Here is a 17,587-nt window from a genome sequence, read left to right as displayed (position 1 = left end):
AAATTGATAAATTAATCTCGCAATTTATACAGTAGTTGCAGGCAAAATATAGCCTACAATATACAGAAGGAAACAGGAGATACCACAAAATCACTCATTTCTTATACAGTGTATGTAAATGGTATTCTCAACACATGCTTCATCGAACGAAGAAAACAAAGACTTTATACGATTACAGAGGTTTTAGACTTCTGCGAAATTTTCTCAGCACGATATAAGATGATTATTTTTGTTAAAATTCACTGTTGCGATACACAGTACTGTTATGTGATGTAATTGCACTACTGTCGGCCAATGAATTTTAAAATGAGCGTCACAGATCGACTGTGCAAAAAATAACTTGACCTACACCTGTGTACTGGGCGCGGTAGGGGAGGGTGATAAGCAGTGGAGGGGGCTCCGTTGTGAGCGAGTTCTGCATGGTAGGGGGGGGTGGTGCAGTGCGACTTCTGAAGGCTAGGCACAAATGTATAACTTTTAAGCTACAGGCAGCGAGTCTGATAACGATCATGGCATTAACAGGTTTTGAGAGTGCGACCAATAATTCGACAAAAATGGACGTTCAGAGTCATAGTTCTCAATTGAATACTGAAAAAGAAAGCAAAACAAATTGGACCGTGTGGTGCCAGAAGGAAATCTCATAAAATAGAAAAGAAGCAAAAAATGTAGCATAACAAAGTCGCGGCCGGCCGGTGTGGCCGTGCGGTTAAAGGCGCTTCAGTCTGGAACCGCGTGACCGCTACGGTCGCAGGTTCGAATCCTGCCTCGGGCATGGATGTGTGTGATGTCCTTAGGTTAGTTAGGTTTAAGTAGTTCTAAGTTCTAGGGGACTGATGACCACATATGTTAAGTCCCATAGTGCTCAGAGCCATTTGAACCATTTTTTTTAACAAAGTCGCTTACTGTCATATTGAGATACTGGCATTGTAAAATAAAGAACGTGTATTGTGTGGATACTCTCTCTACTGACAATATGTTCTCCTGCACGGGAGACCTTCTGTGAAGTCTGGAAGGTACGAGTTGAGGTACTGGCGGAAGTAAAGATGTGGCGAGGGGTCGTGAGTCGTGCTTGCTTAGCTCAGTTGGTAGAGCAGTTGCCCACGAAAGGCTAAGATCGTGATATCGAGTCTCAGTCGCACACCGTTTTAATGTGCTAGAAAGTTTCATATCAGTGCACACTGCAGAGTGAAGAAATAATTGTGAAATTTTTTGCTATATTTCCCTCTCCTTCATTACTTTAAATGATACTTTTGCTTCTTCATTTGCTTCATCTGCTACAAACCTAATCGCGCTTCATATAATCACTTGTGTCTGACTATGAACTCTTCCACTGCAGCTATGATGTGTGCAGAAACACATTATTTAAACAGTTCCCACTATTTTAATTACTCACCATCAAATGGATATCAGGTTACAGGCCTTCAACAAGCATCCAACATTGACTGAACAGTCAGCTGCAGGAGTAAATTCACAGAGGCGTTAGCCGAATGTGTCAGACACAGCTTCCCCCTGCGGTTCCGGGGCTAGAATAGGCCCGAGGTATTCCTGCCTGTTGTAAGAGGCGACTAAAAGGAGTCTCACACGTTTCGGCCAGTGTGTGATGGTCCCATGTCGGGTTTGACCTCCGTCTTTCTAAATTTTCCCAAAGAGCGAGCCAGTTGGGGAAGAGCGCCTTGCGTAGTGCATTGTGTCGTCGTCCATTGAGATCTTTACCCCACTTTCTCGTCGTCGCATTGCAGTCCCGCTTATTCTCCATCTTTTGAGCAAGGACACCATCCTGGGTGCGTTTTCCACCATGCACTATGCAGTGTCGCTTTCTGCGCCGACGATGACATGGAATTCTTAGCACCTCATATTCAGCGCGGAAGCCAGTCCGTTGTGGTGGGGCCGCCATGCACCCTGTAGGTTGTGGCCCCTGACCACACAGGGATCGCTCTGCTGATGCCTGCGCCATTAGCTCCCCACGTATGCCAAGGAGTAGATGCCCATCACCCTGGGGCATCGGGACTCCCAGCATTGGTCATCCTGTCAGGTGGCTTTTGCTGCGGCTGGGTGGCGTCCATAGGGAGGGCCCCTGGACTGAGTGGGTGGCATCAGGGTGGATGACACGCCATGAATCTCTTACTGGTGGTCCACAGCCAGCAGTCTCTAAGCAGGCAAAGTCTAACTTCATTGCTAAGAAATATGACGCCAGATCGCTCCACTCTCTGGCCACACCATGGGAGGATGACAGTGAAGCTTATTCACCCTACTACCTCGTATGTACGAGAGTTGTTGGGGAATCTTTTATGTCCATGAAGACTCAGTTTTTTGTGGAGCATTTGGACGACAACGTTGGGGAGGTGGAGTTCTTGTCCAAAATGCGCTCTGGATCAGTCTTCATAAAACGAGGATCCTCTCTCCAGTCACGGGCATTACTCGCTTGTGACAAGTTGGGGGATGTTTGTCACCATCACGCCCCATAAGAGCTTAAATATGGTCAAGGGTATTATATTCCACAGCGACCTTCTTTTATAGTCTGACGACGAGCTGCGTGGCAGTTTAGAGAGGCGAGGTGTTCATTTCGTCCAGCGGGTCCATCGGGGTCTGAGGCAATCAGGTTGTCACCGCTGCCTTCATCTTGGCCTTCAAGGGTGATAAATTGCCCAAGAAGGCTAAGGTGATGGTCTACTGCTGTGACGCCAAGCCATATACGCCTCCCACAGTGTGGTGCTTTAAATGCTGGAAGGTCGGCCATATGTCTTCCCAGTGTACTTCCAGCGTCACGTGTAAAGATTATGGACGTCCATCACATACCAACACTCCAAGTGCCTTGCCTCCCATCTGTGTCAACTGCAGAGACCATCATTCACCTTGCTCGCCAGACTGCAGGATTTTACAGAAAGAGAGGAAAATCATGAAATATAGGACGCTGGACCGACTGGCCTACACTGAGGCTAAGAGGAAATTTGAATGCCTACATCCTGTGACTACGGCCTCCTCGTACGCCACCGGTACGAGAGCAGTTGTCGCCCCCTCAGTTCCTCGCATTCCTGTCGCCTCCCAGAACCAGAAGACCATACCTGCCCCCCATGATGGAAGGGGGGGGGGCGCTTCCCTCTCTGTTGCTCCCATATAACCTACTTTGGGAGAAACACCTCCCCCCCCAACCATAGGGAATATCAGTCCCCACCTCTGAGACAGAGAAGCGTGTCTTCTGCGGCTCATTTCAATAGGCAGGCGTCCCTTGGGTCACTCCCTTCCCAGGTTTCTGCTGGTGAGAAAGATGATACCCGCCAGTGCCTGAAGAGCCCAAAAGCAATTGGTCATAGGGCTTCACGCTCATCCTCAGTCCCAGAGACTGAATCAGGGAAGTCCACCTAGCCAGGGACACCCAAGAAGCAGCGAGAGAAATCCAAAAAGAAGGTGCCAAAGACAAAGGGAATTGCAGTGGCACCCACACCACCGCTACCTACAAGCTCTGTGTCTGCGGATGAGGTGGAGATTCTGGCGTTTGCTGAGGACCTAGATCTCGCCAGACTCTCAGATGCGATGGATATACACTCCTGGAAATTGAAATAAGAACACCGTGAATTCATTGTCCCAGGAAGGGGAAACTTTATTGACACATTCCTGGGGTCAGATACATCACATGATCACACTGACAGAACCACAGGCACATAGACACAGGCAACAGAGCATGCACAATGTCGGCACTAGTACAGTGTATATCCACCTTTCGCAGCAATGCAGGCTGCTATTCTCCCATGGAGACGATCGTAGAGATGCTGGATGTAGTCCTGTGGAACGGCTTGCCATGCCATTTCCACCTGGCGCCTCAGTTGGACCAGCGTTCGTGCTGGACGTGCAGACCGCGTGAGACGACGCTTCATCCAGTCCCAAACATGCTCAATGGGGGACAGATCCGGAGATCTTGCTGGCCAGCGTAGTTGACTTACACCTTCTAGAGCACGTTGGGTGGCACGGGATACATGCGGACGTGCATTGTCCTGTTGGAACAGCAAGTTCCCTTGCCGGTTTAGGAATGGTAGAACGATGGGTTCGATGACGGTTTGGATGTACCGTGCACTATTCAGTGTCCCCTCGACGATCACCAGTGGTGTACGGCCAGTGTAGGAGATCGCTCCCCACACCATGATGCCGGGTGTTGGCCCTGTGTGCCTCGGTCGTATGCAGTCCTGATTGTGGCGCTCACCTGCACGGCGCCAAACACGCATACGACCATCATTGGCACCAAGGCAGAAGCGACTCTCATCGCTGAAGACGACACGTCTCCATTCGTCCCTCCATTCACGCCTGTCGCGACACCACTGGAGGCGGGCTGCACGATGTTGGGGCGTGAGCGGAAGACGGCCTAACGGTGTGCGGGACCGTAGCCCAGCTTCATGGAGACGGTTGCGAATGGTCCTCGCCGATACCCCAGGAGCAACAGTGTCCCTAATTTGCTGGGAAGTGGCGGTGCGCTCCCCTACGGCACTGCGTAGGATCCTACGGTCTTGGCGTGCATCCGTGCGTCGCTGCGGTCCGGTCCCAGGTCGACGGGCACGTGCACCTTCCGCCGACCACTGGCGACAACATCGATGTACTGTGGAGACCTCACGCCCCACGTGTTGAGCAATTCGGCGGTACGTCCACCCGGCCTCCCGCATGCCCACTATACGCCCTCGCTCAAAGTCCGTCAACTGCACATACGGTTCACGTCCACGCTGTCGCGGCATGCTACCAGTGTTAAAGACTGCGATGGAGCTCCGTATGCCACGGCAAACTGGCTGACACTGACGGCGGCGGTGCACAAATGCTGCGCAGCTAGCGCCATTCGACGGCCAACACCGCGGTTCCTGGTGTGTCCGCTGTGCCGTGCGTGTGATCATTGCTTGTACACCCCTCTCGCAGTGTCCGGAGCAAGTATGGTGGGTCTGACACACCGGTGTCAATGTGTTCTTTTTTCCATTTCCAGGAGTGTAGAGTGCTCAGGCAAAAAGTCGCTGGCAGCAGGTGACCCTGAGGCGTAAACTGCCTCATTGAATGTTCCGTGCCTTCCCAGTCCCACGATGACAGTGGAATGGCGGCGGTTTTTTTCCGCTGTTAAGCTTTACATGTGCTTTCTGCATTGCCCTCCAGGCAATGCGGACCCCTGCCCTCTGCAGCTATAAGGGATACTACAGGAACGGTAGCGACTGCAATAGTGTGTCAGGTGGAGTTTGCGTTCATGTGCTAAACTCAGTCTGTAGTGAAACTGTGCCCCTTCAATCTCCTCTTGAAGCTGTGGCTGTCAGAATAAGAACGACGCAGGAATAACTGTCTGCAACGAATCTTTTCCACCAGATGTCGCAGTATCCCTGAATGTATTAACTGCACTGATTGATCAACTCCATAAAACTTTCCTACTTTTGGAAGATTTTAATGCTCATAACCCCTTATGGGGTGGCACTGTGCTTACTGGCCAAGGCTGAGATGTCGGAACTTCACTGCCTCAGTTCGACCTCTGCCTCTTAAATACTGGGGCTGCCACACATTTCATTGTAGCTCATGGTAGTTACTCGGCCATTGATTTATCAATCTGCAACCCAGGACTTCTCCCAGTTATCCACTGAAGAGCACATGACGACCTGTGCGGTAGTGACCACTTCGCCATCTTTCTGTCACTACCCCAGCGTCAGGCACACGGACGCCTGCCCACATGGGCTTTGAACAAGGCTGACTGGGGAACTTTCACTTCTGCTGTCACCACTGAATCTCCCCCACACGGTAACATCGATGTGATGGTTCAGCAGGTGACTACAATAATCGTTTCTGTGGCAGAAAACACGATCCCTAGCCCTTCAGGGTGCCCCCAGCGGAAGGTAGTCCCTTGGTGGTAGCCGGAAGTCGCTGAAGCAATTAAGGAGCGTCGGCGAGCTGTACAGCGGCATAAGGGGCACCCTTCCCTGGAGCACCTCATAGCCTTTAAACGGTTCCATGTCCTCGTTCGCTAACTTATCTGACGACGGAACCATGAGTATTGGGAGAGATAAGTCTCGACCATTGGGTGCCATACGACACCTTCCCAAGTCTGGGCAAAGATCAAACATGTTTTCGGGTACCAGTCCCCAACAGGTGTTCCCGGTGTTACGGCAAAGGGCCACACGGATATTGTCTCCTTCTAGGGAAGTCTGGTCGCTGGAGGTGACGTAACGTGCGACATTCTTCAGTCCTGATAGCAGCAGTGATGTAAATATTTTCATGTCGCTGTTCAGCAACGTGATTGGTCGATAATCATGAAAGCTTGATCGCCTCTGGGGTTGTGAAATTTAACATAATTAGTTTGTTGTTTTTTACTTTTATTTCTTTATTTATTAATATTTAGTTATTTATTTAATTTTATTTTTGTTTATGTTTGATATATGATCTCCAACATAATGGTGCTCCCTCAGTTACCCCAAATAACTGACTCCCTTAGTTGCACAGCAAAGAACCAGACTTAATGAAACCACCACAGTTTTCGCCTCTAAATTGTCACAGTACAATTGAGACTCAATCACAAATGTAATTTTACACCACCAGTTCCCGTATAGTCAATACAAGCGCCTGATTTTCACCCGTTTATAACGGCAGACAGCAACATCGTACGGAAAAGAGCGTAGACACAAGCTCTTACCAGTTCTCTTCTCCGAAAGCAGCCACGGCAACTCTCGGGAACCACTGGGAAATCCAATGCAAAAATCTTTACTCCTTCACACAAATTACAGGACGCCCGCTTCCTGCTGCTTGCTACGGCGCCTTCCGTTCAGAGCCAACTAGTATATCTCCATGCGATAGGTCCGGTCCCACCCTCGCTGCGTCAACCCGACAAGTCTTCCACCACGTCCCGGAGCACACCCCCCGCAGGACCTCGCCTCGTTAATCCTCGTGTAGGCCCCAGAGGGCGCTGCTTACCGCCCTGTCCGTGGCAGGAAAGATAAACCACCAGAGTGGCACTATCGATATGAGCCGCCACGGCTCATTCGCAAGCTTCCTCCACCGAGAGAGTGCTCGTAGTATGTCATGCGATCTTTGTTATCAGTTCCAAGGAATGTGGTACAGCTGCACACAATTCGGCGAAATGATTGTGGAGAGCATGGCAGATGGTCTGTTGGGTCTCATGCCAGTGGCCTTGCGGATTAGTGAGGACTTGGATCAGAGCCGTGCGTCGTCGTTTTCTTTCCTGCAGGAGGTGGTGCATCGATGGACGTTCTTGATGCATACGATTAGAGGTCCGAGATCGCACTACAGTGCCTTCCAGATGACGGCGCATATTCAAGGAGACCTGCACCTTTGTGTCACTGTTTGACTGGGTGGCGAAAAAGGCATCATCGCACAGTCACGAAGAATGAAAAAATAAAAGTGCAAAGTATTAGTGCGTCATGTGTTGGTTTCCTTACCATAGCGCATCAATGTTTTATGGAGAGTCGACTTTGCACAGGGGAGCCACCAAGATAAAATGGAGGCGCAGGCGTCACTACGATGCCAACATCGTGCCCATGCTTCCTCAACCATATGGCGATAGTGTTGGGAGGTCAGGTGGGCGACATTGAATTTCCACAGACCAATACTGTGTCACACAAGCTGTCGGGCGAGGGTGATGTCGCAGATGTATGCTTCATGGCCTTAAAAGGCCATGGGCCAGACTTCTGCATGGCGGGTCCCATCAGCAAGAGTGCAGGTGAGGTAGATGCAGTCTTTGCGGCTAGATGACTGAGCGGTGTAAAATGTGTAACCCGGTTGGTGTCGATTGGCGACTCTATGGAGTGTTCTGTGTACCACGACCAAATAGTGGATAGATTTGAAAGGAGAATCAGCATTGGTCGTATTTTTTTGTTTTATTATCCGCAAAATCGATTTTAGGTCACTTAGTGACCATCCTCAGTGCTGTAATATACAATTAAAATTGGTAAGCACTGGTATCACAAGCTTAGAGTGATCGCTCTAAGCTTGTTGATACCAGTGCCTACCAATTTTAATTGTATATTACAGCACTGTGGATGGTCACTAAGTGACCTAAAATCGATTTTGCGGATAATAAAACAAAAAAATACGACCAATGCTGATTCTCCTTTCAATTCTATCCGGTTGGTGTCTGGAGCTTTGTTCAGGTGTCAATGAGTCGCAAGCGATCGATGACAATTGAGAGAGCTGCACAAGGTGAATGCCGTGGGAGCTGGTCACCGGGCCCTTGTGTCGAGCTAAAGTCTCCACCGAGCATCAGATCGTCTTGTGGGGTTGTGAAGAGCGATCTGACCTCCTCGGCGAAGAATTTATGTCGGCCATGACGGCGGCTAGAGCCGACAGTGCGTAGATGATAATGCTATGCACGCTAACAGTATGGGGGCCATACCCCATGCACTGCAGAGGTATGCGACATCCTCTGTAGGGAGCCCGTCGGGTAGGAGGATGGTGACACCACTACCAGAGTCGGAGGCGTGAGAAACGTAGGCGGTGTACCGGTGGGCACTTGGAAGTCAGCGACGAAAATCTTCTGTAAGAGTGCAATATCAACATCGGCAGAGTAGATGGTGTCTCGGAACATGGCCAGTTTGTGAAGGGCTCTAATGGTGCCAAGATTCATTGAGGCGACGCGATATGGCTGTGTATGGTCCCTTGCAGTCGATGCAGAATGCGTGATGGAAGCATCCTGCGGGGGTAGACCCGCCGGGTCATTTCCAGTGGTCATGAGTACTGGCAGGGTGCCGGCTCAGGCTCCTCTGTGGGATACTCTCGCTCGGACACGCTGGTGGGCTGATCCACTCCTCCTTTAACATCATCGGCCCAGGATGCTGAAGCCGAAGACATGTGATAGTCATTTACTGTAGAAGTGGGGGCGCAGGCGCTGCAACAGTAGCTATGGGAGATGTGTCATCACATGTACTGGCAACATTGAGTTCGTGTTCTCGTTGGAGAGAGGATTCGTCACGGGATGGGCGTCGTAAATGGTCGTACCATGTGACTGGACACAATATGGAAGTTCAGCGTCAGCCATCTGAAGGAGAGCGCTGTTGGAGTGAGTTCTTTGGCGTTTCTTGCGCTTCCTGGGCGACCGCTGTTTCTTAATGTGTTGTTCCGAATCAGAATGTAGTCGCCCATAACCCGACGCTATACCTGTCTGGATAAAGGCGTCACTCGGCATGACATGTAGTTCGACGTCCACAGTTCGAGCAGGGTCGTCCGCCACAGTCCTGAGATTGAATGTTCCCAGCGCGGGCACTGGGGATGATGCCATGCTGGTCTGGTCGGCATGTTGTGGTACGGCTTCAGTCGTACCCTGCATGGAGTGGCAGAGTTCCATGCTACCTTCACGTAGGTGACGAGTAGGGGCGTGAACGTCGAAGCCGGGGTCACTTCACGCAGTGGTGTCTGTATCAAACGTCGACGTCAATATTCTGGCCGGGCATGTCATTCCTAGCCACATTCGGAACACATTCGTGGATGTCCATCGTACATGATGATGGCCCGCACGCCGCCCACTATCGGGTATGATGGAACGTATTTCGTCAGATATATTTTGATCTGCCGGACGCCATTTAACACTGGGCAGTGCGTATATGTTTGCCATTTGTCCGCGAGGTGACCCAAGATGTTTCCACATGACTGGAAAGAGGCAATGACCACGTCTTGAGGCACCTCGAACGGGAGCTCAAACACCCGCAAAGTTTGGAGGCCGAACCCCGCATGGTCGACTGTCACTGTCCTTATGTGTGCATCAGGGTGTTTAAAGTTTAGTCCGGTTAGACACTGGACTCGCATTCGGGAGGACGACGGTTCAGTCCCGCGTCCGGCCATCCAGATTTAGGTTTTCCGTGATTTCCGTAAATCACTCCAGGCAAATGCCGGGATGGTTCCTCTGAAAGGGCACGGCCGACTTCCTTCTCAATCCTTCCCTAATCCGATGAGACCGATGACCACGCTGTCTGGTCTCCTTCCCCAAACCAACCAACCAACCAACCAAGTTTAGTCCGGCGGCGTGTCGTTGGGTAACTTGAGCGCCTAGCGCTACCGTCGACGTCTTGAGGTATACAACACTTCTTGTGATCGAAAAATCTATTCCGATCACGTCCAGGGGTCTCAAACGCAGATCCTCTCTTATGAACTGTTCAACTTCAAAAGCTCTTGGTCGTAAATGTTCGGTCTGAAACGTAACCTTGATCGTTGCACGGCGGTAAGAATTCGCCATAAGGTATGGTAGTAGTGGACTCATGAGCACGAGTACCGCGACGCGGAAGTAAACAACACCGAGAGCGGAGCGCTGGTCGACGCGCGGGGCAGTTCCGCAAGCTACCACGGTTAAGAGCCGAGTGATCAGTTGAAATGAAATGAAATGTCGTGTGACTAGGGCCTCCCGTCGGGTAGACCGATCGCCTGGTGCAAGTCTTTTGAACTGACGCCACTTCGGTGACTTGTGTGTCGATGGGAATGATATGATAATGGAGACAACATAACACCCAGTCCCTGAGCGGAGAAAATCGCCGACCCAGCCGGGAATCGAACCCAGGCTCCTTTGCACAGCATTCGGCCGCGCTGACGACTCATCTATCGAGGCGGACAGTGACCAGCTAAGCAGGAGGACACTTGTGTAGAAAAAATAGGAGGTGTGTACGTCTGGAGGACCATTCCTTATACCTCGCTGTTGCAAACAGACGTTACACGACGCCACAGACACAAATTTGAATACAGCGAACAGAGACGCCAGTGCCCGGACGGACGGTTCATAATCTTGTGAGATAGAAATGAAACATGAGGGAGATTTGTACACGGATCTTCCACTTTACAGACCAACACCGTGACCACGTAACGACGATGGCGTAGCTCTTTAACTCCGCTCGATGTTCCCCATCTTGAGCTTGGACCGCTCACTGTTTATAGTTTCCTTCTTTTTTCATAGTTCAGTAGAACTTCTTCCCATATTCATGCTTCATCTGTGTTCAGTTTCTGACGGGATATTCACTGGGCCATCTTATCACTAAATTATATGGAGGGGGGGGGGGGGGGTTGCGATGTGAGTTTCCCTTCTGAGGAGCAATGACAGAAATATCGGAAAATGTTCAGGAGTGGGGTTAAAATTCTTGGTGAAAGAAAATCGGTGCAAAGATTCTCTGACAACATTGGTTCCCTCGATCAAACGAGAAAGAATTACAGGACCTGTTGAATGACGTGAACAGTGTAATTAGAACAAAATATTTGTATTTATTTGTCTATCCTGATCAAATAAGGCCTTCAGGCCCTCTCTTACTTTGTACCAGAGATTCACCCATACAATATGTTTACATTATAAGTAGTTACGAAATGACAGTAATTTTAGCGTAGTAAGTGGAAGTAAAAGGCCATTAATATAATCAAAATTGATTTGCCTGTTTCTAATAATATTGTCAACATATAGCAACAGAATCAAAATATGTTTATACGTGTAAAAAAGTGATGTTTTTGAGATAAAGTTTTTTGGGGGAGAGAAAAATGGTTCAAATGGCTCTGAGCACTATGGGACTTAACATCTGTGGTCATCAGTCCCCTAGAACTTAGAACTACTTAAACCTAACTAACCGAAGGACATCACACACATCCATGCCCGACGCAGGATTCGAACCTGCGACCGTAGCGGTCACGCGGTTCCAGACTGAAGCGCCTAGAACCGCACGGCCACACCGGCCGGCGAGGGAGACAATTTCAAGCAGACAGCACGAGTTAAGAGCTTTGGAAAATGAGAGATATTTGATAGGACAGAAAGATAGTTAGTTGTAATGGCGTAAAAAGTGCGTAAATAAGAACAATAACAACAATAACAAACTGGACTTGTATTCGGGAGGACGACGGTTCAATCTCGCGTCCGGCCATCCTGATTTATGTTTTCTATAATTACGCTAAAATCGCTCCAGGCGAATGCCGCGATGGTTCCTTTGAAAGAGCACGGCCGACTTCCTTCCCTAATCCGATGAGACCGAGACCGATGACCTCGGCGTCTGGTCTCTTCCCCCCCCCCCCCTCCCTCGCGCCCAAACACCCCAACCCAACCCAACTACAACAAATGAAGGTAGTATTGATGCTGTCGTTGTTATGTCATTGTCTCTTCAAGACAGATCTGTTATTCAGTTAGGCAGTTCATTCCAGAGTCAAGTTCCTCCCACTAAAAATGACTTTGACAAATTGGACGAGTGACTGAGTGGGACAGAAAATATTGTCCTCTGGCGGAGACGATTGTTTCTGCTGTGTAGTTCAGACAAAAACGTTAAGGTCAAGTAGAGATGTGAGAGACTACACAAAAACACGACGTTAGAGTGAGTAGCCGGCCGTGGTGGTCTAGCGGTTCTAGGCGCGCAGTCCGGAACCGTGCGACTGCTACAGTCGCAGGTTCGAATCCTGCCTCAGGCATGGATGTGTGTGATGTCCTTAGGTTAGTTAGGTTTAAGTAGTTCTAAGTTCTAGGGGACTGATGACCACAGATGTTAAGTCCCATAGTGCTCAGAACCATTTGAACCATTTTTTTGTTAGAGTGAGTATAAAAATCTCTTCTCTTGCCTGCGCGAAACCAGGATGGCCATGCATAAAATGGTGGAATGTTTTAAAAATGATATGTCCTATGCAGGCGTTAAAGGCCTTGACCTTTCCTGAGTGAGACATTGCAAGATAACACCGTAAGCGTTCGTACAACTATTTTTTTACAGGTCAAAAGGATAAAGGTTTATAGATATCTGTAAGGCATGGAGCGATGATGAAGCCTTGTTGAACATTGCATCTATTTTCTCATCTCAGTTTTGATTTTCATCTCATAGTATCCTAGACTCAATGCTGTGAGAGAGAAGTTACTACTCGTCTCAATTAGGATTCAAGGTGATAGAAAGCCCACCGATATTTCGGCCTAACGTGCCTAGAATGACCAACAAGGTTCGCTTGGATTTTATATGGATTGAGATTAAACCTTGTATTCTCTGCCCAGTTTGTCGAAGCGCACAGGTCAGCACTGAAATTCTCAGTAACTGCCTTCATGTGTATTGGTTTTGCACTTAGATGTAACTGCATGTATGAAGTATTTATGATTGAACAGAACTGATCACACGTCCCTGAAGAACAATCAAGAGCTTTGGAAAATGAAAGAGATCTGATTGGAAAGAAGGATACATAGTTGTAACAGGATAACAAATGCGTATAGGAACGAATGAAGACCTGATGCGGAACCTAATAATAAATGTCTGTATTGGGACTTTATGGTGCCGGATATGGCGCATTGTAGGTGAGACGTTAGGTACGAGTGAAACCAGTGCACCACACTCGGAGAGAAATTTAAACTGCTACTCATCATCGTCACCTCTTGTCCATCCATGACATTACGATTTTTTTATTGTACTATCAGTAGCATCCTTAATCCTCCCGTTACCAAGCTTTTTCACACTTCTATTTTACCAAGCGAGGTATTTGGACCACCCCTAAAGAGTTTTGGGTTTTATTGTACTATTTGTTCTCAGGTTTCGTTATTTCCATTGAATGGGTTTATTTAGTATTGAAAAACAGCTTTTCAGGTTATTAGAAGTATTTAATCAGATCACAGATACAAAATACAAAAAATTTTTATATCTTTCACTAAATTCAGTACTCAACGAACACGAAATTAATAATCTATGTACCTCAACAGTCACTGCAGTAAAATAACACAAGACTTTTTTCAACTTTTCAGTCAAGTATATTTTTGCACTGCGTGCACTTCACAGTAACTGTTTCTTCTCTGTGTATATTACAAACAGGTTTCTTGCACGTTACACAACAGAATCTTGTTTTCCAATCTTCGTTTCTCTTGCAATCTTGATATCGTTGTGGCGTTGGTAACTTGAAACACTGGGTCTGGATCACTGCTGTAGGAATTGCAATACCACAAGCTTTCAGTGCATCTTGTACATCTTTATGAAGACCGTTGATATTTTTGGCTCTTTATTCCATGTTGCCTTTCCTGAGTCCAAATGCCAGTTCAGTCGTGAAGAGTTTATGTCGGCTTCGGTTATTCTTCTGCCATTCAGGAAATCTTTGAGTGTACAGAATATATGCATTCAGTGCTGCAATATCTATCATTTCAATGAAGATTCTTTGTGGCCACTGCCTCATTCCTCTAACACAACTGTATTCTCTTGCCATTTTGTCCCCATTATCTACAGCAACTTTGGTTTTGTTGTTGTGCAGTATGATTTTGGGTTTGTGTTCACTTTCTTCACCGCTCACTTGTCTCTCATTATGCTGAGTAGAGAGTAGTATCATTGCCTTTCCCTTCTTTGGAACATAGGAAACTAGGGTCAAGTCATTTGTGAAACCAAACATTGAAGAGTGAACTACTCTCTTTTTGTTTGGCAAGAATTCCTTTGGAATCTCTTTCTTATTGGAACACAAGGTACGAACCAATGTCGTGTTTCGTTTTAGTAGTTCAGCAGCCAATGGAAAACAGGTGAAAAAATTATCAGTTGTTACACCATGACTGTTATTCAGAAATGGTTCCATCAGATCCAAAACAACTCTCTGTCCTTGATTCACTTCCATAAGTATTGTCCACCATTCCTTTGTAAATTTGGATTTATAATAAGTAAGATGTCTTCACATCAGCACAGGCCGAAATTTAAATGCCATACTTGCCATTGCTTTTCATATAAACCCTGAAAGGGCAGTTTCCTCGGTATGTTGCTAATCGTTCATCAGTAGTCACGTATTCATAAGGATAGAACTTCTTGCACAAGTTAGATAGAAATTTGTCGAACACTACCCTGATGGCTTGTAGCTTGTCCTTGGTTTCTTCAATTCTCTGTGCTCTTGTGTCTCTGTTGTCAAGTCGCAAGAATTTCAGTATAGACAAAAATCGTTTTTTTTTTTTTGACATGACAGCAAAAAAGAATGGTTGCCGAAAGGCAACATTACCTCCCCACAGGTCGGAAGCACTTGTGCGATGTCCATGAGTTCGACCAGCTCGTATCAGAATTGCTAATACAGTGTACACTTCAGTTGCATTTATATCTCTCCATGTCGTTTTGTTCGAAGAATGAGCTGCATTCCACAAAGAAATTACTCGTTTGGCTTCCCTGTTCGTTTCTTCTACGATGACGCTCACGATTTCCGGTGAGATAAATGATAAAAATGACTCTGTTATTGTTTTGATTGTTTTTCCATCATTCACTAGACCAGGCGTTACGTTCAAAATGTTGCGATGTCGTCGCCGCCCACCTTTTGGTGGTTCACTAGAAAATTGTAGTCCACTTTCAGAAACAAACAATTCTCCAGTTTCTTCTCCTTCTTCTTCTTCTTCTTCGTCATCCTCTTCTTCTTCTTCTTCTTCTTCTTCTTCTTCTTGTTCACGTGAATGTGTAGCGTCTTCTGAAATTTCATCATCAGCTTCATCTGATGCTATGATGTAGTCTTTGTCAAGAGGTTCCATATATTCATTCAGTTCATTATCAATGTCCCATTCATTTTCATCGTCACTGACATCAGAATTGTATAGAATTTCCATGATCTCTTCGCTAGAAAGTCCCTTGGACATCCTTACTTGCAGAAGAAATACTGACTCGTGTAATGTCAGCTCAACAGTGAACGTCAAAGTCAACTCAACAGTAGTAACCAGCAACAATAACAAACATTGGATCTATGGAAAAGCTCAACAAAGAAGATGAATGACAGATATATTTCCCAAAATCTCCTTTTTCTACAAATAAGAAAGTAAGACGTTTCATACCAAGCGGGTTAGTCTCACAATCTCACCAATAAATGACGAATAACAATGATAAAGCCAAAAAAATCAGACAGTCGTGAGTGTGATTTCAACGTCAATCATTTTAGTACAAAGTCATGAAACCACAGGCATGTGGTCCCTTCAGGTAACATTATTATAGGGAAAAGATCAACCTGGGGTAATCAGAATACCCCGCTTGGTAATGCGAGGGTTAAGACAGACTTTTTATTAGCTACCATCATTTATCTCCGTGGAGTAATCAGGAAGTCTCTCTATCATTTTGTGATTGTAGGTAGAAATGGACTGAGAGTAAAGCTTAACTTGGCTGAAACAAATCCGGAAGCAGAAAGAGCATTCATCCCAAAAAGAACTTACTGATATGAAACATAGACCTCAGTTTGAGGAATAAATGTGTGAGGAAGTTCCATGTGGTTATAACTAAACAGACGGTGAAAAGAGTGCTGCAGTTTGGGACCCTGAAATATGGTAGGTAAGTTTGTCTATCGGTGCACCCGCAGTGTGTGCTGAAGAAAATAATAGTTCCACTTTCTGCCACCAGGTTAAAATATGGCACTGTAAGCAGTCAAAATGTGAAATGTTTCCTGTTTTGAAGTCAGTATGCTGTTTGTCACTTGGAAATGCGTGTTGATTTCTTTTGTGAAGTGACTGTTGGTGTAAAGGATTAACAATGTTAAAGTTTACCGTGCGAAACGCAATGGCTGTTGAGGAGAAAGGCGGTACAACACTGGTCAAGTTGTTCATCAGAACGGCAGCAGTAGCAGTACTGTATTGTGGGATTATTGCAGACATAAACAGCTGCGAAGAAGCTCCATGTCAATTATTGCGCTAAAGAATACGATTATTTTTGAAATTACCGTAGCTATAGCTGATGGTGCAGCACATGTCTCAAATTATCCTCATTGCTTTATTCCATTTAACTTTCAGAATATTTCCATAACACCACACCACAAACGCTTCTCTTTAATTCCTGTTTCGAAAAGTCCATAGTTCACTTCAGTACAGAGCTATGCTTGAGATGTAAAGGATGATCATAATTAAACTGATGGTGTTCTGAGTGGGTGCAGTGCGGGCTGTATACATCGCAGAGCGCTGAAACATCGTACATATGTTCATTAATTGGTGCGCTCTTGGAGTATGCTGAAAAAGCATAGTTTCACTTTCTGCCATCAGGTGAAAATCTGACGTTATAGGCAGTCAGAATGTGCTGTGGCTGCAGGAAAAGGGGAGGAACAATCAAATACATGATAACGCTGGTTCTGGCTCGTTTATTAGGCTATGGTCACAGCTTATAAATTTCTTCAATATGAAACTTTCTGTCAGATTAAAAGTGGGTTCCGGCCCGAGACTCGAACTCGGGACATTCGGTTTCGCACTCAAGCTTCACCGACTGAGCTACCCATCACGACTCATAAGCTGTCCTCACAGCTTTACTTCCCCAAGTACCTCATCTCCTTGCTCCCAAACTTCACAGAAGTCCTCCTGCGAACCTTGTGAGACTAACACTCCTGGAAGAAAAGATATTGCGGAGACATGGCTTAGCCACAGCCGTGGAGATGTTTCCACAATGAAATTTTCACTCTGCAGCGGAGTGTACGCTGATATGAAACTTCCTACCAGATTGAAATTGTGTCCCAGACCGAGACTCGAACTCGAGACCTCTGTCTTTCGGAAGTCAGCACAAGGAGGTCCTAATAACATGTGGACGTCATTGTACACTTAACAGGTCCGCGAAGAGTCATCACCTCCGATAAAAACAGTCACATAAGCTGAGTGCAGGGCATGTTTCTGCACGATATGTGGTGGAGTTGAATGCAGTATGCGACAGTCCTGTGTATTCATAGCACCGGGCAGAGTAAAATGTGC

The 17,587-nt window shown here is 46.9% G+C and overlaps 1 protein-coding gene across 2 annotated transcripts in view; it reads left to right on the top strand.

Moving 5' to 3' along the window:
- The window catches only part of LOC126194977 (ATP-binding cassette sub-family G member 1-like), an 803,933-nt gene that overhangs the window by 231,722 nt on the left and 554,624 nt on the right, over nt 1-17,587 (top strand). The gene's annotated exons all lie outside the window — the stretch shown is intronic.

This window comes from Schistocerca nitens, chromosome 7 (assembly GCF_023898315.1).
Source record: "Schistocerca nitens isolate TAMUIC-IGC-003100 chromosome 7, iqSchNite1.1, whole genome shotgun sequence".
Lineage (NCBI taxonomy): Eukaryota > Metazoa > Arthropoda > Insecta > Orthoptera > Acrididae > Schistocerca > Schistocerca nitens.
The sequence above is the reverse complement of the archived record's forward strand: the minus strand, read 5'-3'. Positions and strand labels throughout refer to the sequence as shown.